Source organism: Bos taurus, chromosome 24, assembly GCF_002263795.3.
Source record: "Bos taurus isolate L1 Dominette 01449 registration number 42190680 breed Hereford chromosome 24, ARS-UCD2.0, whole genome shotgun sequence".
NCBI lineage: Eukaryota > Metazoa > Chordata > Mammalia > Artiodactyla > Bovidae > Bos > Bos taurus.
In genome coordinates, this window is record NC_037351.1 from 5180265 (window position 1) to 5203063 (window position 22799).

The window sequence follows — 22799 nt, forward strand, 5'->3', positions numbered from 1 at the left end:
TTAAAATACATGTTAAGATTCTTACCATCAAGCATTAGACTACAATGTAATTTAAAAGGATGTTAAGAAATTAAACTTTATATGCTTTAACTTAAAGATACAAAAATTGGTGAACTCTTAAAAGAAATATCAAAAGAAACCCAAGGTTCTCGTAGTTAAAGAATTGAATACTGTCTCAATATAACTGAAGTCAACATATAAAACTGACAATAATTGTATTAATTTGGCAATATCTACTCAAAACGCATACACTATTTGGTGGTACTGATACAATTTGCACACTCTTATTTTTGCATGAATATGTAGCTTATTTCATCCAAATTAAATGCAGCATGTTATGTCAAATTTTATAATATAAAATTTGAATGCTTGATAATGTAAAACTTTCCATAAATATCAGTCGTCTCTGTGTACATCTATTTTTGTTATCAGGTAACATAATGGCTTTATTTTTAGCACTTAATAGTCTCTGTCTCTATTAGACTAATTTGTCTCCAGTTACATTTACTTGACAGTTAATCTCTTCAAAGCTCTTCAGACCTATCAACTATTCTTGAATTAGGTGAATGCTTTCCTGTGCTCTATGTTACCTTGATAAATTGGTGGATTTGTGCGCATATTTCATTGGGAGAAAATGTTTTAACTGTGTTTTATTTTCAGAGAAGAACTATTTATACAAACATGGGGACTGTGAAAAGGAAATTCTATAGTGAATTGTGAAAAGTGGACATATTTCTAAATTCATTCCACTGCCTTTATCCAAACTTAAGAATTACAGACATTTGTTATTACTTCGGCAAGACCTCCCCGCTGCACAATGATATGTTCATTTCGTAATTTGGTTGCAGGCCACCAAGTGCTCCTTAGTTTTTAAATACATTTTGGGATTTACTGGAAACTTGAAGAAGAAATTAGTTCCTGATTGAGACTATCCCAACTTTATTTTTCCTGTGGGTTTCACTTTGTTTCTATGTTGCTTTCTGTCTTTGTTAGATGATTGTACATTGTGTGATATGTGAAAAAGCCCCACAATTTTGGATGAACTTTGTGTTACATGTACATTGTTTTCATTATGTAGACTGCTTGAGAATAGTGCGTTCCTGAGTGATTTTGAACATGCTACAGTGAAAAGTGAAAATATGGACCATGGAAACACCAGCTAGAGGTTTTATGGACTATAAACATCTGTTGTTGTAATATCATTAAATGCAGCCAAAAGTACTAAGTAAAATTACTAGATTGCAATAAGAAAAATCTCAATTTTTTTTTTTGTCTTTCCTATATACCCCCATTTCCTTTTTTTTTTTTTTAAACCAAAGGAAGATTCCAAGTTTCAGAAATAGTTTTGAAGTCAGGTATTTTACCATTCATACCCTTTAATAGAAATGATTTTTGATTAAGCATTTAGCAATATGATTGATTGGCAGTTTAAGAAAATACCCTGCATGTCAGTACTGGATATTTGAGTTGGAAAAATGTTCTTTTTATTAGACACGCTGTAAAAAGCATGCATTCTCTAATACTGCTGTTACTCTTCCATTCCCTGTGTCACATGCTTGCTCTTGTAACTTTTTATATAAAGATATATAAAAATGTATAATAATTTTCTAACTTGAGTTAAGAGAAATGCTTTCTTCTATTAGAGTGATAGGAACTGACTTACATAAGTACACACTCTATATCAATTCTTCCCACCTTTTAGGCTACAGGAGGTCCTTAAGATTAAGGCATACTTCTTTCAAATTTGACTTTGAAAACTTTATGGAATATGGTCCCCTTTTAGAAAAGAAACTTTTTTTTTCTTAATACTTTAAAATCACAAGCCCCATATGACCCCAAATTACACAATTCTGAGTTTTCCTTATACTCAGGCACATATATAAATCCTGAAAGCTTACTAATTATGATGTTTAATATAAATAAAATAATATTGTAATATATTTAATTGCTTTTGAATTATATATACATTCTATAGTTTGATTTAGTGAGTGGGTAATTTTAAAATATTGAATGTGTATTCTTAGAAAATAATTTATAAAAACCAGATTACTATAAATCTGCTGAATAGCATTTCCAAAACTGCTGAATTCTACAGAATTTTGTCCTTCAATGGCAAAGCTGTCTAGTCTATCACAATTCCAACCAGGTAACACAAGCAAGCTCTACAAACTCAATAGATGAATTTACTCGCATACATCCCTGTTGGGAATTCTGTGTTACAGAAACAAATAAATGGGAAAGAAAAAATTATGAAAAGAAAATTAATTATGATAGCAATTCTGAGTAGTCTGTATTTTAAAAAAATATCAGTCCACAGAAATAATCACTTCATGAATTGGATAAACTGGTGAATAGAAAAGCTGTGTAGAACATTATAAAGAAAGATTATTTTTATTGTTTTGCTACAGATTTTATACACATTATGTTAAAATTTAGTCTTTTTTAATTTGACTTGACTAATTCTTTTATTATTATGCTTATTTCCATGACCTTTTTATTTCAAAGTTAATGCATCCAGAGATCTGTTTTTAAGTGATTGGCTATATTTTAAATTATTCTCTCTGTTGTTGTTGTTTAGTCGCTAAGTCATGTCTGACCTCTTTGCGACCCCAAGGACTGCAGCATGCTAGGCCTCTTTGTCCTTCACCATCTCCTGGAGTTTGCTCAAACTCATGCCCATTGAGTCTATTTAAAAATCTCTATTTAGAAATATTATCTCTATTTAAAAATTGTCATAAGATCCTATACACTTTGAATGAATAATCTCAGAAAGGATGGTGTACATGTGAACCACTTACTTTTCACTGTCCCTTGAAATATCCACAGGACTTTTCTCTCTAGTTCTTCCTAAAGAAGCAGGATGCTTCCGATCTGCTGATTCACGGCTGAAAGGAGATTTACACCATAAATCAAGAACTTACAAAACAAATCCAACTGCATTAGGTGTAATGATGAAGATAGCTGGCTTACATATATTTAACACACAACAGCTGTATAGAAAGCAAAAATATTTCAAATGAAGATAGGCCTCTCCAGTGGTAACACTAAAAATGTCTAAGTATGGGCATTGCCTGATGATTCGAGAAGGTAGTGATGAGTCTGAGGAAGGGACCTGGAGGCACCTGTTGTCCCCGCTGTAAATCTAGATGCTGGACCCTGAGAGTGCGGCGGCTCCACAATGCCTGAGAGTCCCCTGCGGGGAGGTCTTTAAAAGTCAGCATTAAAATTTTACCAGCATATGTATTGGCTATATCAGACCATATCATCTGAATATCAACCTTTGATTTAAATTCAAATGGGGAGACATATGTAGATAAGGAAAGGGATATTTTGAGACTTTCAAGATGTTTCAAATCAAGTTATTTTAATAAAGGTACATTTTTGATAAAGTGAATTCAAATATTACTTGCATGACTGCTTTATTAATCCCATAAGATAATTTTCTGATAGTGTAGTTACACACCACATTCATTCATTTGAAAATAGCTGTTTCAGTTTCAGTTCTCTGCGTTTGAATTCACTTTCAAAATCTGGGAGGCATATCATGGTTATGTGCAACACCTCTGAAACCCTGAATGAAGGTTTTTTTTACTTCTGTCCAAATGCATTTTAGTTGCCTAATTCAAGTCTAGTGTGCTGATTTGGAAATACATTTTTTTGCACTTGATTTTATACATATGCCATTTTTACATATCATATTGGAGAATAATCATATGTAATGTTTGATTTGTCATAATTCCATTTGATTAGAGAATTAAAATGTGGCTATAAACCTAATTAGAGAGGTACGAATAATAAACTCAACCTGCTTCAGACTTCAAACTTATGAGAACTGGTTCCCAGAAGGCTCTTGCTACCGCACCAGTGTGATTGTTAAGTTAAACCATTTATTTTTGTCCACAGTTGTGTAGCCAACATGTTCTTGTTTATCCCCAGCTTCTACCACCTCTCCATACTCTAAAGCATTGTCATTTTACATTGGCTCATTCTTTGGAAAAATAAAAAAAAAATTTGCCCTCCTCTTAATAGACACAGATCTAGACACAAAATGTAAAAGTGGCCAGAAAACACAACATATAAACTATTTAAAATAAAAATTTCCTTTTATATCACATTATGAAATTTGTGCTTTCCATTCGTTTTCTCATGGGCTAAGTTTAACATAGCCAGTGTTTTTATAGCCTGTATAAACTGTGTGCCAGGACTCTTCCTAAGTGCTTTGGGGACAACAAGAAAAGGTGGTGAGCTGACAAGGAACAAAATTATGGAGGCTTAGAGAGGAAAGTGACCTTAGAGAGGACCTCTTAGAGGAGGTCAGTAAGGAAAATGAAGTTCAAAATTATTTGCTAAGCTTTCCATTAGAAAAGCTAATTAGTTACTTCCTGCTAATCTGGCATGGAAGATGAAATATATTCAACTGTCAGGAGTATACAATACAAAGAGTGTTTTATAATAAAGACATTATTAGCACAGATATGGAGGTAGGATATATTCTCAAGGAGAGAAGAGAGGTTTAATGAATAGTTGCTTTTCTAAGCAGATCTTGAAGATTGAGGACTGTGGCCAAGTAGTATATCAGGGAGATTTCCACCTAGAGAAATCAGAGTAGAGAACAGTCTCCCAAGGCCATGGAATTGAGTTGGCTGGAACAGAGGATTAGACTGAAGGAATAATAGTCAATACAGTTGGAAGAGCAAAATTGCATTTACATCTTGATTTGTAGAGTGCAGATAATGCCATCCAAGGGATTTCACATTTCATTCTCAGGATTTCAAGATCTCAGCAAAGTTTGGCTGAAAAATTGTACTTGAAGTAGAATCCTTTGACAGCACTGTATTACCTAAACTGAACAAAACTGCAATAAGTAGAGGAAATCAGAACAGTACCGAAACAAGATACTAAAAAGAACAACTAGTGGATGGTTAGATACCTAGAAATATCTGTCTTATTTTCTGTTTGTTTTCTACCATTTTTTTTATTATTTCAAGATTATGGTTGGGTAACTAGTCAAGATAATAAGTGTTACATGCTAAGCACCATTCTGAAAGTTTTCCATGTGTTTATTCCTTTAGTCATCTTAGCAATTCTATGATTACTACTAACAATACTTGTTATGGTTGTTCTTGTTGTTGTCAAAAATTCCATTGTACATATGAAGAAACTGCAAAGAGTTTTGGTGGCTTTTCTAGGATTACACAATAAGGAATGAAATATCCAGGTCTGAACTCAAGCTGATTAACCCTAGAATCAGCCATCAGTCCTCACTGATATGAATACAACCCTTTAATATTCAATATAGTATGTTTCACTGAAATAAGTTGATGCTTAATCACAAAAATCCCATGCTTTTGTGTTTTCTCAGCTGTAAAAATATGTATTATAGTAACTTATCTCCATCCTATTGCTCTTGAGGACCAAATGACAATGCATTGGAAGATACTTTTTATACCCTATAACACATTATAAATAAATCATTTTTCCTAAATTATGTGTAAACTTCATTTCCTAGTCAGCATGGAACAAATGCATCATCTACATGGAGCAGTTATGAAAAATAACTCCCGGCCTCCTCTTGTCCACAGTGAAATGTATGACTTCTGGAACCCACCAATTTTTATTTCACCCAAGTGAGATTTTCTGCAGTGCTTATATTATTGCATCATCTTACTGAACAGCATTGTGCTCCAGAGCTTAACAAGTACAAACAGAAACGCCAACACTTGACTGAAAATTCTGGTTTTCAGTCCCAGACAATAGTTCGGTAAACATTTGCATGATAGCTTGAGAGCAGGATAAGCAAGCATATAGCTAACTAGATAGGTAACTTCAGTCTCGTAATCATTATTGTTGTTCAATCATTAAGTCATGTCCGGCTCTTTGCAACTCCACAAACTGCAGCACACCAGGCTTCCCTGTCCTTCACCACCTCCCAGAGTTTGCTCAAACTCATGTCCATTGAGTCGGTGATGCCATCCAATTAACTCATCCTCTGTCACCCCCTTCTCCTCTTGCCTTCGATCTTACCCAGCACCAGGGTCTTTTCCACTGAGTCGGCTTATTGCATCAGGTGGCCAAATTATGGTATAAAAATGTGGTATGATGCAATGAAAATAGCTTTTCAGCAGAATGAATTCAAATTCAAATATTAGTTTCACTTCGTATTTTTCATGCGCCCTTATGTTGTTGGAATTCTCTGAGCTTCACTTTCTTTATCTGTAAAATACAAAGTCTGTACCTAATGAAGAAATTTGCTACAAAAATTCGAGATGACACTGTCTATAAATAAACAATGTGAAATGGTGGTAGCAGTATGGGAGCTCTAGTTTTCACATGTGTGTCTAACCAGTTTGTCCCACAGAGTGGGGAAAATGTCAGCTCTGTGGCCCATGTTTATCCACCTGTGAACCAGGCATTGCTGACAAAGAAGGAGCTCTCCAGCACTGTGATCAACCTGGGATTTAGACAACTCAGGAGTAGACCTCACCTTTCATCAGTCTGGGAGGGCTTCTTAGGTCAGGACCAAATGGAAGGACTGTAGGGGTGAGTAGCTGGGGGAGAAGGAGATCAGCCTTTGCCTCTTAGCTATTAATTTGCCACCATCTGTCATAACTGAGGTTGGTACTGGAAGAGACATAGCACAGGTGTGCTACTAATGATGTATAATTGAGAATTGTTATTTCTAGAACATAAGGATTTAAATGTAGGTATCAGGAATGGGCAATTTGGGTATCCCTCAAAATAGCTGTTAAGTGCACAGTCAGTATGACTCTGTTTGAAGGAGCAGATGAGTACAAAAGTTACATTTAAATTAATCATTTCTTTACTTGGCACAGAAGCACTGTCCTGACCTGTCACTTGGCTCCTATTTATTAGCCCTTCCTTCTAGAAATTATGGTCCTTCCCTGGTGGCTCAGATGTTAAAGAATCTGCCTGGAATATGGGAGACCCAGTTTTGATCCCTGGGTTGGGAAGATCCCCTGAAGAAGGGAATGGCTACCCACTCCAGAATTCTTGCCTGGACACCCATGAACAGAGGAGCCTAGTGGGCTACAGTCCATGGGGTCACAAAGAGTCGGACACAACTGAGCGATAACACTTCCACTTTTCTAAACACTGTAAAATTAAGCCAGATTCAAAGTAAGCCTGAGGGAGTACTACTTAATAGCTTTTAATAAAAGTCTCTCTAGATTTTTATATTCTTACATATGCTAACTTTATGAATGAAAGTATCTTTTTAAAAAACCACTCTTTGAAAGGCAGCTCTTCCTAGTAGATCATTATTGTTAAGGATGTATACTACTACAAAACAGTTTCATATAATACACTTGCCCAACTGTCTGAAAGGACATTCTTTATGTGTCAAAAGAAAAGATTAACAAACTCTTATTAATTGATAATATTAAAGAATTATGATTTTATAAATATTCATGCACTTGTGAGAACACACACCCTCCTTACCCCTTTTCTAAGGCCAAGTTTCTTCTCCCAATTTTGCTGAGATTTTTCTATGATATACAGATATTTTCTGACCCTATGTTGTCCTTCAGCCACCTGTAAGCAGGCATCGTTTTTTGAAGGACTGTTCTTGTTGGTAAGGTGTTATATATCACCTTCAAATTGACTCTGCTCTGGATGAGTAGGGCTGACACGCTGCAAATGAACCATCTCCTTTGCCAGCTGATCCCTGCTCAGACCTCCTCACAGAGGTGAGGAGAGGAAGATGGAGTGACAGATGAGGACCCAGAGGACATCTAGGTTTTCTTCTGTTTCTGTCAGCCTTCGAGGGATTGAATTCCGTCCGGCATTTACTTGGACTCAGCGCAGCCTCCAAACTCCTTCAGCACCTGGGGACCAAGGCTCGCCGCTCCCTCAGAGACAGATGAACCAGCCTATGTGTCTCCCTCAAAGCACTCAGCCCTGCCTCTGAAGGACTCCTGGATTCTATATTCTGAAAACCTCGGTTCATTTCCGTGTTTCCTCAGCCCCAGAGCTGGCCAGGCTTTGTGTGGCTTAATACTTGTGACCCCCCATCCCCTTTTCATTTTTCCTGTCTTCCAACCTGTGTAACAGAATTTCCTTGAGCAGTCTCTCTGTTGATGAATCTGCTGTGTTTTCTGTTTTCCTGACCCAAAGATGTTGATGGATTTTAACTGAAATGTTTTCCCTTGCTAAGGGCATTTTCGAAACCCTTCCCTGAGATTGTTTTGCTAAACTTATGACAACGTTGCCTAATTAAATTTCACACAAGAATGAAGTATTTGACTCAGTTGTTTCTGAGCTATTCGTTCTTTAGTCATGAGACATTTGAGAGCAATGCATATGTTTCTGATGAGCAGGTATTCCCTTTCATGTTGTTGTTTCGTTGTTTGGTGCCTCAGGCATGTCTGACTCTTTGCCACCCCATGGACTGCAGCCCACTAGGCTCCTCTGTCCATGGGATTCTCCAGGCAAGAATACTAGACGAGTTCCCATTTCCTTCTCCAGGGGATCTTCCCAACCCAGGGATCAAACTGGTGTCTCCTGTATTGCAGGTGGATTCTTTACCACTGAGCCACCAGAGAAGCCCTCCCTTTCATGGGTGTCTCTCACTTCTCATGGGGATTTAAAAAAGAGACTATCATCTATATTAAAATGGCATTGAAATGAAAAAGCATCACATGTTCTCTTTCTGATTTATATTCCTGACCTAAACAGCTCTGGGGCTTCCCAGGTAGTGCTAGTGGTCAAGAATCTGCCTGCCAATGCAGGAGATGCAGGTTTGATTCCTGGGTCGGGAAGATCCCCTGGAGGAGGAAATGGCAACCCACTCCAGTATTCTTCCCTGGTTAATCCCATGGACAAATAAGCCTGGTGGACTGCAGTCCATGGGGTCGCAAAAGACTTGGACATGACTGAAGTGACGGAGCATGCACACAAACAGCTCTAGTCAACTCTCCTTAATTCATTCATGTGGACCAGAGTCAATTCTTATGGATCTCTAAATTTTTCCTTTATTCTCAGGGAATAAACTCCCTTTTTAAAAATGGTTGGTCAGTGCCTTCAGGAGAGCATGGAGATTCTACCCAGGTCTATTAGACATTTTAGAGCATTTCCTAGGAGGGTTAATAACTTAAATTCTAACTAATCAGCCATGGACAGAGAAGGCAATGGCACCCCACTCCAGCACTCTTGCCTGGAAAATCCCATGGATGGAGGAGCCTGCTAGGGCTCCATGGGGTCGCTAAGAGTCGGACACGACTGAGCGACTTCCCTTTCACTTTTCACTTTCATGTATTGGAGAAGGAAATGGCAACCCACTCCAGTGTTCTTGCCTGGAGAATCCCAAGGACAGGGGAGCCTGGTGGGCTTCCATCTCTGGGGTCGCACAGAGTTGGACACGACTGAAGCAACTTAGCAGCAGCAGCAGCAGCAATCAGCCATGGAACATAGAAAGTTAAAATTTTATAACTTCAGTTTTTCACAAGGAATGACTTCAAATCTAATCACCCGGTGATAAGAATTTTAATCTTTCTAAAGTCAACCACCATCAAACTTTTATCTCAAGGGAACAGGGAGACAATGAAATGTGACTGATAGATGCACTGAGTAATTTGACTCAGTCTGGGGTCTATTCAATTGTGATTCCCTGCAGTTTGTGATTACACAGAGGGGAATATCCATTTTCCTGGCTTAATTGGATGAAACTATAGATTGTTATGATAAATTCATTTCACACAAAAAATATTCTTGATAGTACTTAAATTTGAATTTTTACCAGAACACCCACCTGTACGTATTCCTGTTTTCCTAGTAAGTTTAGCCCACTTAGCCATTTCTGAAGGCACAGAAAGGAGTTTTATCTCAAAAGGGTGATGACTCCCTAAACAATAGCTCTGCATTAAAGTATTTGGTCAGAAACCATGATTGAAGGCTCAACTTTTGTGAATCACTGTTCTAAACATTTTACAGGTATTTCCCAGTCAATCCTCATAACAACCTTAGAAGGTAGTTATTGTTAGCTTTATTTTACAGACTTGAAAATGCAGTTCAAACAAGTTCCATAACATACCCAACCTCTTGTAACTAATACATTGTATGGCCTGGATTTAATTTTGGAAGTCTAGGTATAGAATCTATCGGAGAAGGCAATGGCACCCCACTCCAGTACTCTTGCCTGGAAAATCCCATGGATGGGGGAGCCTGGAAGGCTGCAGTCCATGGGGTCACTGAGGGTCCGACACAACTGAGCAACTTCACTTTCACTTTTCACTTTCATGCATTGGAGAAGGAAATGGCAAGCCACTCCAATGTTCTTGCCTGGAGAATCCCAGGGATGGCGGAGCCTGGTGGGCTGCCATCTATGGGATCACACAGAGTCAGACATGACTGAAGTGACTTAGCAGCAGCAGCAGCAGCAGCAGCAGCAAGTATAGAATCTATAGTCTTAACCATGCACGATTTTGCTGCTTTTTGATAACCCACTTCTTAATTTTTTAAAAAAATGAGGAAGAAAATGTTAACCACTAACTTAAAACCACTCTTTCTGATCTAATGAGCGCCAATAGAGACAAGGAACAAAAGACAGAAATAACAGTCAATTCTCCTTGAAAGAATGCTCTATGAATTCCTGATGGGAATCACTGGAGTAAGATAGTAGAGAATCTTCATCTGTGGATTCATCATAGCATGATGCAGTGGGCTGTCTAAACTGCTTGTGATAAATGAAATTACAATTCATGGATTTATGGCACAAAATCTGCTAAAAACTGTCCAAATCAGCATGCAACTATCTAAGTAATAAATGACAATATTTCATCACTGAAATGTCTCTCGGGAAGTCATACACAATCCACTTAGAGGGACCCTACGCTGAAATTCTGTCTGGTGGTCCCACGGCAGCAATAAAGGACTGGGAGTGTTGAGTTTGCACCACTGTACTTCACACGCTTCACCTTAGATTCATGATGACCTGTATCCTTTGACATATTGGTGAATTTTGATCTTGTGTAACACGTGATTCTTGTGTGTCTTAATTGAGAGTCTGACTCTTCTTTCTATATCCATGAATTTCCTACAGTTAGACATTTTGGCATTCCAAGAAGTTCAATGCCACAAATGTATGCTCCTTTGGCTTGTCTTGCTAGTTATCAGGGCCATTGCCAATTTAGTCAACAAATGTAACACAAACAATAGCAATTCATCAATAAATATTTATTGCAAGCAATTGGTAAAGAACCTGCCTGCCTATGCAGGAAACTAGGGTTCCATCCCTGTGTCAGGAAGATCCCCTGGAGAAGGAAATGGCAACCCACTCCAGTATTCTTGCCTGGAAAATCCCATGAACAGAGGAGCCTGGTGGGCTACAGTCCATAGGGTCGCAAAGAGTCAGACTCGACTGAGCCACCAAACAGCAAAGGTACACGGACTGTTTTAGTCATACAACAGATGAAAATATTCCCTCTTTTGTGTCATGCAATCTAGTTAAAGGACACATACAAAAGAGAACAAACAACAGCAATAACAATCACATGTCATCTTATGAATGTGCCTTGACCAAAAAATTAGGCATACTGGAGGAATAGAGAGAGCTGAGATGCAGAATTGTTACTCTATGAGGAAAAGACGAGAGCACGTCTGATAGTGTCATGCTTGACCAAAGTCTTAGTCAAGTAAAATAGGGAGATGTGAATATCTTCGGGAAGAAATTTCCTGGAATTTGGAATGAGAAGACAGTGTGGGAGGGATGGGGCGGGAGTGAGCATCAAGAGATAAAGGGAGGAGCAGCTGGGGATGGCATCAGATAAGGATGATCAAGCCATGCTTTAAAAATCAGATTTTATTCTGACTTAACTGTGAAGCCATTGCAGGGTTTTAGCAGAGCAGCGGCTGAAAGTGGCTCAGCTCTACCTGGTGCTTTCTGTTGCTGTCCAGAGAAGAGCCCATGCAAGAGCAAGGACTGAGGTCCCCGAGAATCACTGGGAACCACTGGGGCATCAACAGTGCAGGCGAGAGAGGACAGACATGCCTGACATGGGGCCACCAGGAAAATCAAAACCACCTGAGCTAGTCAAGGCATGGGAGACACATCTACGAAGTAAGGGCTTTTAAGTAAGTTTTGGGAAAGCCTGAAGGAGCAGGGTTCAGAGATGTTGCACCAAAGGTCTCTGCTGGAAGCACCAAAGGAGCTCTGATGCCTACACGATTCTGCTGTTCTCGAGATTCTCTGGCAAGCCCACACAACCATTGGAGTCCACAGAGTGGAGTGAGGCGATGAGCTCTCCAGAACATGCCTGCACGTCAGGGAGCTGCGTGCATGCCCACAGCCTCTGACCGTGTGTGCCTTGCCCTGGAGGAGTCTCTTCCATGCCGCAGATCTTGCGTGAGCGTGGATCACTGACAAAGCCTCTCCTTAATTTATACTTTCTAAATTTTCAGACAGGAATTATTCCCTGCTTGTCATCTTGTTCTGGTGTCATCATCTTTTCCTGTGTCATTCACTATTCAGTGGGTTGGTAGAGAGGGAAGATCAATATTTGGTCTCTGGGAGGAGAAGTCGATGCCCAGCATATTTCGTTAAATACATAATTAAATTGCTTATGTTTGTATCTTTTCTTCCCACCAGGGCGCCAGCTTTTTGAGGGAAAGAAGAAATGCTTTTCATTTTTTTGTAACCCCAGAAGACATGCTGGACGCACAATAAACACTTTCTGGTTGAATGAAAAACTTTTCCATAATAAGAGGAATAATGATAGGGCAAGCTAATGCCAGTAGAGTAAGAGAAACAAGATGAGCAAGAAGAGGGTGTATATTAGGGTGATCTACGCTGAGAGAAAGTATCTACGTGAAATTAGATTCAATTTTTTAAAGACTTTTCTGCTATGTACCATTTTTGAAGTCTGTATTAAATTTGCTACAATGTCACTTCTGTTTTGTTTTGGGTTTTTTGGCCAAGAGGCATGTGGGATCTTACCTTCTCAACCAGGGATGGAACCTGCACCCCTTGCCCTGGAAGGCCAAATTGTAACCACCAGGGAAGTCCCTCTGATTTGAATTTGAGTGAGTGTATGAAGAACGTATTGGGCCAAAAGAGCGTAGTGTGAAGAGCAGAAAAATACATAAGTAAAATTTTTCAAAAAATGTGTGCTGGGCATAAGCCAGGCTTAGCAGAACTGCAAACATTTTACAAGTTTTTTTTTCTATTAGCTTTTTTTTTTAATCACAAAAATCTCAACTATTCATGATTGACTTGATTTAAAAAAAAAAAAAAATCAGAGATTTACATTCTCCTCAAGGTTTACCAAGAATGATTACTTTGATATGCTTACATATTTTTTTCAGATACCATTCCATTTCTTGGTGCAATTCTTTGTAAATTGACAGCTTAATCCTGTCAAGCTCTGAAAGGATATATCTAAAGACTATCCAAGAAATTATTTTGGAAATTGTACTTGTCAAAAAGCAAAAATGCAATCACACACCAAAAAAAAAAAAAAAAAGGCAAACCCATTTTATAATCAGACTCAATTCATTGCTTTCCCTAGAGTATTCTCGATTTACCTGATGGTCATGCACAAGTCAGATTATGGCAGAAGCTGGAGTTTGGTCGCAGCAAAGACAACGTATGCATCTATTAGGAGGGTTTGGTTTCTCACTTGAATAATTTTTTTTTTTTTTATTCAAGTGGTTTCTCAACAATAGATATGAGTTTTCTCGTTTCAGTGTGAACATTTGTACTGAAAATGACAAGTTACTGTGAAACCATTTAAGGTTAATTATAAAGTGATTCTTGAAAATACATTATTGTGTTTAATTGTATCCTGCCTGTAATTCTGAAGGAAGATATTATTATGTTCTCCATTTTACAGGTGAGTAAGATGAGTCTTAAAGATGTCAACTGATTTATCCAGTTCACAGAGCCAATAAATACAGGGACTCCCAGAGATTAATCTAGGTTTCTCATTGAGGAACGTATTCTAAATGATGACTGCATTTATCAGGCTCCTGAGATGGGCTGTTGTTTGATATGCACTATCTAATTCAATCCTCAGAACCTCATTATAAGATGGGAATAAGTAGCCCCATGCTTTTCCTTGGCGAATTGATGCTCAGTGGCATTACATGACTAACGCCAAAGAAAGGATTTAAAACCATTTGGCTGGTTAGAAAGAAAAGCAAAACAAAAAATAACAATATGCATGCACCTTCATCTCTATGAAAACTAATTTTCCCATCAATGGTGAGTTGTTTGTTTGATTTCTCTTTACAGGAATTCAGCTGGATTGTCTGTTTTTCACGAAGCACCACCAACACTGTGTAGTAGGATGGGAAACGGGGTTCAAGGTATTCCCTCCCTCTCTGACTCAGGGGTAGTAGTGGTGATGAGAGGCCCTCACACAGCACTTGGAAGGGGTAACGGGGTGGACGTTGTTCTCAGGAAGTCACGCGGGGCAGACGCAGCACCTTCGGGGCCACGTCTCCAAGCTTCCGGTTCCCCGCTGTGGTGACCAGAAATGGCGGCTCCAGCGGTTCCTGAGCTCTGTCCTCTCTGTCCCCCTGTGCTTCGCTCATTAAGTCCTTACGGAACGTATTCGCAGTTCTCAGCCCTACCTTACCGTTCTCCTCTTAAATCCGTGGAATCCCCAGTTCCCGTATTAAACTCCTTGTTCTTACGGTGTGTGTGACGGTGTATTAGTCACTCAGTCGTGTCCGACTCTGCGACCCCATGGACCATAGCCCGCCAAGCTCCTCTGTCCATGGGGTTCTCCAGGCAAGAATACTGGAGGCGGTGCCATTCTCTTCGCCAGGGGATCTTCCTGACCCAGGGATCGAACCCAGGTCTCCTGCATTGCAGGCAGATTCTTTATTGTCTGAGCCTTATAATACCATGGAAATTCTACTTTCCTGACCTGACCTAGACTAATTACAGATGGAAGATTTGTCCTACGGCTTAATCCAAATGGTGGTATTGCCAATAGTAGGGGTGCAGTGATTCTTTTCTGAAAGGAAAAAAATGGTCATTGGGAAGAACACACTTGAAATTTAAAATTATATATATATATATATATATATATATATATATATATATATATATTTCACTGAGCATCTGTGCTAAGTCACTTCAGCCATGTCCAATTCTGTGCAACCCTATGGACTGTAGCCCATCAGGCTCTTCTGTCCATGAGATTCTCCAGGCAAGAATGCTGGAGTGGGTTGGGGTTGCCATGCCCTCCTCCAGGGGATCTTCCTGATCCAGGGATTGAACCTGTGTTTCCTACCTCTCCTACATTTTCAGGTAGGTTCTTTACCACTAGTGCCACCAGGTAAACCCCATTTATTCCAACCAGTGTGCTTAATTCAACCCAGTTAACTGTGGGGGAACAAAGTAGAAAGCATCATAGAAATAGTCAGCATATACAAAGAAGCCTGTGTATCTAAAATGGACAATTTCTCTAATTGCTTTTTGTGATCAGCTACTGGTTCAGACCACCTGACCTGCCTCTTGAGAAATCTGTATGCAGGTCAGGAAGCAACAGTTAGAACTGGACATGGAACAACAGACTGGTTCCAAATCGGGAAAGGAGTACATCAAGGCTGTATATTGTCACCCTGCTTATTTAACTTCTATGCAGAGTGCATCATGAGAAATGCTGGGCTGGAAGAAGCACAAGCTGGAATCAAGACTGCCAGTAGAAATATCAATAACCTCAGATATGCAGATGACACCACCCTTATGGCAGAAAGTGAAGAGGAACTCAAAAGCCTCTTGATGAAAGTGAAAGTGGAGAGTGAAAAAGTTGGCTTAAAGCTCAACATTCAGAAAACGAAGATCATGGCATCCGGTCCCATCACTTCATGGGAAATAGATGGAGAAAGTGGAAACAGTGTCAGACTTTATTTTAGGGGGGCTCCAAAATCACTGCAGATGGTGATTGCAGCCATGAAATTAAAAGATACTTACTCCTTGGAAGGAAAGTTATGACCAGCCTAGACTGCATATTTAAAAGCAGAGACATTACTTTGCCAACAAAGGTCTGTCTAGTCAAGGCTATGGTTTTTCCTGTGCTCATGTATGGATGTGAGAGTTGGACTTTGAAGAAGGCTGAGCTCCAAAGAATTGATGCTTTTGAACTGTGGTGTTGGAGAAGACTCTTGAGAGTCCCTTGGACTGCAAGGAGATCCAACCAGTCCATTCTGAAGGAGATCAGCCCTGGGATTTCTTTGGAGGGAATGATGCTAAAGCTGAAACTCCAGTACTTTGGCCACTTCATGCGAAGAGTTGACTCATTGGAAAAGACTCTGATGCTGGGAGGGATTGGGGGCAGGAGGAGAAGGGGACGACAGAGGATGAGATGGCTGGATGGCATCACTGACTCGATGGACGTGAGTCTGGGTGAACTCCGGGAGTTGGTGATGGACAGGGAGGCCTGGCGTGCTGCGATTCATGGGGTTGCAAAGAGTCAGACACGACTGAGCGACTGAACTGAACTGAACTGGTTCTGGCTTTGGCAGGAGATTATTTTGGAAATTGCAAAAGGATTTTGCAAAAAGGATATTGACTATGTTTTTAAAGTTTATTCTCTAAAGAATGTATTTCATTTTTTATTATTAATATGGCTATCATTATTTTGGTCACCTGATGCAAACATCCTACTCATTGGAAAAGACCCTGATGCTGGGAAAGAGTGAGGGTAGAAGGAGAAGAGGGCATCAGGGAATGTGATGGCTGAATGGCATCACTGATGCCATGGACATGAACTTGGACAAACTCTGGGAGATGGTGACAGACAGGAGGGCCTGGAGTGGTGCAGTCCATGAGGTCGCAAAGAGTTGGACATGACTGGGCAACTGAACAACAATGGCTACCATTTATTTAGAATATGCAACATTTGAGCCCCCTGAGTTTATAAGAAATTTCATATATTTTTCAATAGGTAATGTAGTGCCATTAAATGAAAATAACGCTTCCAGGTAAGCATATCTTTAAAAAGCCTGGATTTTTTAAATCATAAATGGTAAAGATGAGGTCTTCCTATATACCAAGTGGCAGCATATTGAATTATACATGATGCAAAAAAAAAAAAAAAAAACTTCTTTTGTGCAGAGTCTACAAACCTAAAACACACAAAATGATAGCACTGTCACCAATGCTGTCATGAAGATTCATGCAGAGGAAGGCCTTTGAAAACAAAACCTGCTATTAAATGTTCAATGCAATTACCATCAGGAGATTCAGGCCCATCTATCAGGACCCACTATTTTACAGGTGTTACTTATTCCTAGTCTATCTGTGTCTCTGAGAAATAAAGTAATCTTTATCCATAATACTGCTGCAAATTTATTATTGAATGGAGTTACTTTCAATGTATACACAAATATGTAATTTGACTCAATAATCTAATCAAACAGTTATATACCTTGCTGCTTACCTGTGACTGAAACAGATTATAGACAATGTTTTGAAGACATAAGTGAATACTGATTTGTGTTCAAAATGCAACATAATTGAGTATAGTATTTCCAAAGACAGCATGAAAAAGAACTGGGTCTATAATATGGTAAATATGGTGTTATAGAGAATGTATCTATGGCACATTTACAATTAAAAATATCCCTTAAGATGATAGCAAAAACACCTAGCTTCTGCCTCTTTTACTTGAAATGCTGAATCCTTTGCAATCATCACCATGACTGTGATGAATTAAATGAATGTCCAAAAGGAAACCTACATCTCGATGTTTGCAACTTCTATAAGATCCACACTTCCTCTTTACCCTTGTTTTTTAACCTGGATTTTGGCTAAAACACTGTTACTGGTCTTTGGTCCTCAGTATCCACATTCCTTGTGTTTCTGTTGGGTGATGCTCACTGTATGTCCCTCAATCCACTCCTCTACTGAGATAATGTTACTCCAATATGCCAACAATTAGTAAAGAAAACAGTCATCCCTGTAGACTGAAAATTCCACTAAGGGCAAGCACTATTTATTGTGTGTTTTTTTACCTCTCTGTATACATATAGTATCTAACATCGCCTCAGGGACACAGCAGGCTATCAATGTATGTGTGTGTGTGTATATATATATATATATATATATATATATATACATGCTATATTATTCATCAAATGATACAGAAAAATATAGATATATATATAAAGAGTTGGCCACAAAAATTGCTGAACATCAAAGAATTGATGCTTTCAAATTGTAGTGCTGGAGAAGACTCTTGAGAGTCCCTTGGACTACAAGGAGATCAAACCAGCCAGTCCTAAAGGAAATCGATTCTGAATATTCATTGGAAGGACATGTGCTGAAGCTGAAACTCCAATACTTTGGTCACCTGATGCAAAGAGCTAACTCATTGAAAAAGACCCTGGTGCTGCAAAATATTGAAGACAAAAGGGGAAGGGGATGGCAAAGGATGAGACAGTTAGATAGCATCATCGACACAGTGGACGTGAATTTGAGCAAACTCTGGGAAATAGTGGACGACAGAGGAGCCTGGTGGGCTGCAGTCCATGGGCTGGCAAAGAGTTGGACACGACTTTGTGACTGAACAACAACCAGTTTCATTGCTTTGCTCAGTAACTTTGGTTTCCTGAAATCTATCTTCTCTTAACATTTTTAATATCTCACCTACTTCTCACCGACTACCTTTGATATTGAAAGCTGGGGGTTTGTTCTCCACTTCTGGTCTTGGGGTTTCAGTCAATTTTCATATCTTCCTGGTGGCAACATATTCTCTCAACCTACACTATTTGATATAAATCAAGAAGTGATTTTGCTTTTTCTTTTTAACTCTAGAGATCCGATAGGTCACTGTCATTTCTTCAGTCTTTTCCTGGATCCTTCTTCTTAAGAAAGGTATTTAGAAACATATGAGACCATAGTTACTGGCAGCAAGAAAATCAACTTTTCAATTCCATTCTTAAAGAAAAATCTTCTCTCGCCCACATTCTTTCAAAACGTTGCAGAATAAAGTGACTGTTTGTACTGTTTGCCAACCTGAAATAATTTGACAGATTGCTTCTAAAGTGAGTCAAAACTTAAACAAAATATAAAACTTTAGTTAACAAACTGAAGTAATGCCATACTCATAGATTTCATAGTTTCATGACAATTTGACTCAGCTATACTCCTTCTCACATTCTTGGTAAAAACAAAGTGTTTACTAGTTTGACTTTTGACTAACAGCAATAAAAAATAAATACGATAAATATTTGAAGTATTATAGGTATGTGCCATTATGTATGCATATATTATACATGCATAGTAAAGCTTATAAAATTATAGTGTATGTACAATTATATATACATATTATACACATATAATACAGCAATAAAGTAATTTGATTGTGCTTATGTGAGTTTTACCATTTTTACATTTCAAAAAAGATTTGCATGTTCACTTAATATTTTAATCATGGCTTCATACATTAAATTAGTATTTGTAAAGTACATACTCTGTGCCAGATACCTATTTGTGACCTAGAAATTTAAATATGAACATCCATGTTCTCATGAAGATGATAAGTAAATAGATAATTGCAGTGCCATAGACTTAGCTATGTAGAGATATAAGGTATATTTATATTTGTATAATATGAATAGAGATTGAGTATCCCGAAAACAGGCAATTCCCTGAAAAAATCAGAAAGATATTTCCCACATCTCTGATATTGGTCTGGTTGTTATATCGCCTTCTTACAAACTCACAGAGACAACCTTGTTCTCCAGCCAAGGCAGGGACCAAATGCAGTTTTTATGGCCATGAAGCCACTCAAATAACTCTTAAGCTGGGCATCAAAGGAAAATTAGGAGTTTTCCAGCGGAGGAGGCTTGTCAAGGATTTTTCAAGAAGGAGGGCTGCTGCTGGTGGCTGAAAAATGGAAGTGTTTCAGATGCTGTGCCCAAGAGCAGTGACCAGTCAGTGAACAGAGGTCAGGTTGTCTATTTTCCACATTGCTTCTTACTCAGTTTGAAAAAAGTGATACTTGCTCAGTCATGTCCAACTCTTAGCGATCCATGGACTGTAGCCCGCCAGGCTCCTCTGTCCATGAAAGAATGGACAGGTGTGGGTAGCTGTTCCCTTCTCCAGGGGGATCTTCCCAACCCAGGGATAGAACCCAGGTCTCCTGCTGTGATCCATGGACTGTAAGCCCCCCAGGATCCTCTGTCCATGGAAGAATGGACAGGTGTGGGTAGCCACTCCCTTCTCCAGGGGATCTTCCGGACCCAGGGATTGAACCCAGGTCTCCTGCATTGCAGGCAGATTTTTAACCATCTGAACTACTAGTTTACCTTCTTGTAAATCCCAGGTGGTGCAGTGTAAATAATCCACCTGCCAACGCAGGAGACTGAAGAGATGCCGGTTCAATCCCTAGGTTGGGAAGATCTCCTGGAGAAGAGAATGGCTACCCACTCCAGAGTTCTTGCCTTGAGAATCCCGTGGACAGAGAAGCCTGGCAAGCTTCATTCCAAAGGGTCATGAAGAGTCAGACATGACTGAGCACTCATGCACACACAAATTAATATAACCAATCGCCATTCACTCTTGCGTTCAACTTTTGCTGAACTCCATGCCAGAACTCAAGAGAGATGGTGAAGAACAAAAGAGAGTGATTCTCCAACTGTGAAAGACTTAGTCACTAGCAGAGGAGAACAAAGTCATTGAGTGTTCACATTAGCCACTGCAAGATCGTGGGGAGAACAGAATCAGATACTTGGAATCCGGTGTGAGAGAAATGCCCATGAGAGCAGAAAGCAGAAGTCTAGTTAGTCTGAGTCAGTCAAATATCTTGGCTTCTGAATCAGGAAATTACCTAAATTTCTGTCACTTTTGTCTGCAGAGTGACTTTCTGGATCCATTTTTAAGTTGCCCATATGCTGTTCATGTTAAAGTTAAAGCTCATCTCTTGTTGTGATACCTTTTAGGGTTTTCTGATGTTTCTTTTGGCTTCCATAAGTTCAGACTGCTGTTGTTCAACTTTCAACAAAATAAGCTCTGCTTTAAGTATCTTTGACATTTCTCTGGTCTTTTCTCTTTCAGTCACCACATATATTACTTCTCATCCATCACCATTAGACATCCAGACACCTACATTTTCTAATCTGACATCCTAGATAAAGTCACCTTCCTTTTGATGAAGAAATTCTGTTCTGAGTGGCTTCCCCTGTGGCTCAACTGGTAAAAACTCCACCTGCAATGCGGAAGACTTGGGTTTGATTCCTAGGTTGGGAAGATCCCCTGGAAAAGGGAAAGTCTACCCACTCCAGTATTCTGGCCTAGAGAATTCTATGGATCAGACACGACTGAGCAACTTTCGCTTTCACTGGTCTGAGTATTTCTTTGGTGCCAAATTGGCATTTTGGAGAACCAGTCTGCATTACAATAACTTCTGTTTTCACCTGAGGGCTTCAGCATCATCTTATCTCTTTTCCTTCCAGATTGCCTCTTGGCGACCCTGTAAGAGATTCAGTGCCTTTCTTGCATTCCAGGACACACCTGAATTTCTCAGTGTGGTGTGGTGGCCCCTCTATTCCCTGCTCCCGTAGACTTGAATTCAGATACAATAGTCTGTTCTTGCAATGATGGATTTTCTTGGTTATTTCTCCTTATTGCATTTGAATTTGAGACAAGGGATTTCAGGGGTTTCGCTGGTGGCTCAGGTGGTAAAGAGTCTGCATGCGGGAGACCTGGATTCGATTCAGTCCCTGGATCAGAAAGAGCCCTGGAGAAGGGAATGGCTACCTATTCCAGTATTCTTGCCTGGAGAATCCCATGGACAGAGGAGCCTGGTGGGCTACAGTCCAGTGGGTTGCAAAGAGTTGGACATGACTGAGCAACTAGCACCCATGGTCCTACTAACACTTTTGTCCTCTACGTGTGTGTGCTCAGTTGTGTCTGACTCTTTGCATCCCTGTGGACTCTAGCCCACTGGGCTCCTCTGTCCATGGAATTATCCAGGCAAGAATACTAGAGTGGGTCGCCATGCCCTCCTCCGGGGGATCTTCCTGACCTAGGGGTCGAGCCCATGTCTCCTTCATCTCCTGCATTGCAGAAGGATTCTTTACTGCTGAACCATTGGGGAAGCCCACACTTTCACTATAATCCAGCAAAACATCGGATATAGAGAATGTCCAACAAGTGTCTATAGAATTTATGAGCAAATGATTACTTATTAAGAGGGAGAAAACTTGCTTCGCTTTAGTCTTAAAAAACATTTTATTAAGTATTCTAGTCATGATTCCTTATCTTATTCTTCAAACATTACTCTGCCTTTATTAATAATTAGTGTGCATTATGTATGAATGGACTTTAAAAAGTCAACTAACCCACCTGAACTACACTACTGTGAGGGAGGGGGTGGTCAGGAGTCTTTGTTTTTCCATCTTAAGAGTTAATTCCCCAGCAATGAGGTAGATGGTGTGGGATTTCAATCCCTTTTGGAATTTGGGGTTTGAAGCTGTACCCTTCAGAAGGAATATCAGAGTGAATTTACATGAAAATGTTTCCCTAAATAACTAAATTGTTAACAAATATTAATTATAGTGACTATAGTAGTAGGTACATTCTCACTAACTTCTCAACCTTCTTTGAAAATGATGAGGATAGAAAATGATGGGGAAGCAATGTTGTGCCCTCTAAGTAAAGGAAACCATATCGAATGATCTACCTACCACACATGTGAGCTTTTTAAAAGACACATTGAGGAATGGATCATTAAGTTCTCGCCTTGTGGAGGGAGGAGAGAAGAGAGTACACGCTGAAAGGTTTCAGAGTTATCCAGGGTGAACCACTGGCTCCATAGTGGACAAACAGG

The 22799-nt window shown here is 39.4% G+C and overlaps 1 protein-coding gene across 5 annotated transcripts in view; it reads left to right on the forward strand.

Moving 5' to 3' along the window:
• NETO1 (neuropilin and tolloid like 1) overlaps positions 1 to 17301 on the forward strand; it is a 117708-nt gene extending 100407 nt beyond the window's left edge. Inside the window, exons 11-12 of one of the 5 annotated variants that reach the window (XR_009492665.1) lie at positions 12602 to 14319; positions 15450 to 17301. The gene's annotated coding sequence lies outside the window, so the exon portion shown is untranslated. Of the gene's footprint in view, positions 1 to 660; positions 8255 to 12601 lie in introns of those variants that run through there. The other 4 variants (XM_059880855.1, XM_059880853.1, XM_059880854.1 and 1 more) reach the window with 4 other exon arrangements.
• The last annotated feature ends 5498 nt before the right edge of the window (positions 17302 to 22799 follow it).